Source organism: Euprymna scolopes, chromosome 5, assembly GCF_053919585.1.
Source record: "Euprymna scolopes isolate OS-2025 chromosome 5, ASM5391958v1, whole genome shotgun sequence".
Lineage (NCBI taxonomy): Eukaryota > Metazoa > Mollusca > Cephalopoda > Sepiida > Sepiolidae > Euprymna > Euprymna scolopes.
This window is the reverse complement of record NC_136486.1, coordinates 104377314-104379673: the sequence shown is the minus strand read 5'-3', so window position 1 is coordinate 104379673 and position 2360 is coordinate 104377314.

The window sequence follows — 2360 nt, the reverse complement described above, 5'->3', positions numbered from 1 at the left end:
GTCCTAATTTTGGGCGCGACCTGCCATCCTCCAACAATTATTACATCATCTTTATTCTGTTCTATTAAGAGCGGAATACTAATGTCTCAGAGATCCTTAAATAAAGGTCATTTAACCTATAAAAATAATTTAAAAAAATCTTCTGGAATAACACCTGGCACATCGTACACTAACTTGAAAACAATCACCTATATTCAACTGAAAGTGTGGGCAGTTTTAAAGCTATATCCGAGTATACTTCAATCAAATTCACCTGTAGCGATAAATAATCAGTCATATATCATTAAAAGTGCCCTTTTTGGGAGAGATGGATTCTCCACACGTTGAAAACCAACCTTGTGTCTTACTTTACTTTCATTCGGATGCAAATAAAGTGGGACAGACATCGTTCTTGACGAGAGATTCCATCATCATCACTATCATCATCGTCGTCGTCATTATTGTCGTCGTCATTATCATCATTTATATATTGTAACATATATTGCCATAATTCATTTCATATTAACTAATATCCTACTGACATGAAATAGACACAATAAAAACCTATAAAAGAAATATAAGGAAACCCCTCGAATGCGGAAACCAATCGTCATGAATATCGATAGAAATTACAAGTGAGGTAATACAAAAAGATGCAACCAAGAAAACAGAAACTGCAAAATTGTAAGTTGATTCCCCAAAATTGTAGTAAGCTCTATTGTTATTGGCAAGTGCTCGCCTGAACACCAATCTATGCCAATTTTTCACAAAAACACTCGACTAGCTACGACCATTGAACCCAGATCTAAATGTAGATTTCACGAATACAGATTCTTTCCTAGAATTGCCCACCTTCCTTCCCGGGTGACTACAGTATGGTAGCCTTCAAGTCTAATGTAATTGAGCCACCCCATTAAATAATCAAATTGTGTAGTATTGGGAATCCCAGCTTAATTGCTATATAGGTAGTTTTAGAAATAGAAAGTTATGTAAGTATATTTTCATTCCCCATCAGCAAGTTGGCCGGGTCACAAAAGGTTAGGTTTGACAGGTATCAACCTAGAGAAAATGCACCGGAAATTAGAGGTGACATGGGAATTGTGGCCGTAGGCTTCCGGTTGACGATCACATGGGCTTAGAGTGGTTTAGGCAGCAGAGTAATGCAGATCGGAGATCCGGCTCTCCGACAATCAGGGTTTGAGATGATAGGCTTGCCTTGAAATAAAAGATTGAAGCTTCAAATCCATCTTGTTGTTTATCGATGCATCTGTCTGTAGTGCCCACTTCCCAACGAGATGGCAGACCAGTGTCCAAGAAGATATCATCCGCTGGCCAAGGCAAGCAGGTATGTATGCATTATGTTATTTGCACATACATGTCTGGAGACCTTCCAAGGCAAGAAATGGTGTAAGGCAAAGAAAACACACACACACACACACACACACACACACACACACACACACACACACACACACACACACACACACACAAGTAAGAACATTGATAAGAACACACAGACCCGTAAAAGTAACAAGAAACAAGTAAAAGCAAACAGAAACGATTAAATAATAGTAATTAATAAATAAATAATAAACAGGATAGCAAACATTTACGGTAACAATTGTACCTAACTTAAACCATTAACGATTACTACACTACCACATTATATTCATTAACCCTTATTCTCGAGTGGCCTTCAGGCCTTGATAAGTGGTGGCTCCCTTGTAAAAATAAAAGTGTTAACAGCAATCCGCACCACATGAAATTGTCGAGAGGGGTCAGTGAGGATGGAAGGACTAAGAAAAGAAATCACTAACCAAAACTTCACAGGATGGATGCGAAGGGGACTGCGACCTTTGGGAGGTTTACTGCCCGACAAATTCCGGAGATGACCAATGGTCATTGCCAGTGAGAAGTCAATGGCAAACGGGCGATGATGCAAATTAATTTGTAAAAATTATCGAAAAAGTAGACAGTACTGGAAATCTGAGGGAGATTTGGAATGATGGGACGATTCCAATATTTTTCAATTACTGATTCCGATTCTTTATAACTCTCTAAATATTTAACTATAAAATTGTTATTTTGTCCTGATTACAGTAAGTAAACATTTTAAATGTGCATATATTTTCTCAAACGTAAAAACACACTTGTGAGGGGTGATCTATACATTTTAGTTTTACTAGAAGTTTAAATCAATAAATGTTTATTATTTTATTATTACTACAAGCAATGGAAGATGTTTTATAAAAACAAAATAAAATAAAATAAAATAAAATAGATAATTAAAGGAATCGGTTTTGGCATCAGAAAATAGGCTCAAATTTTTCTGATTCCAATACTGATTCCAATACCCCAAAAAGCTCCAATTTCTCCGATTC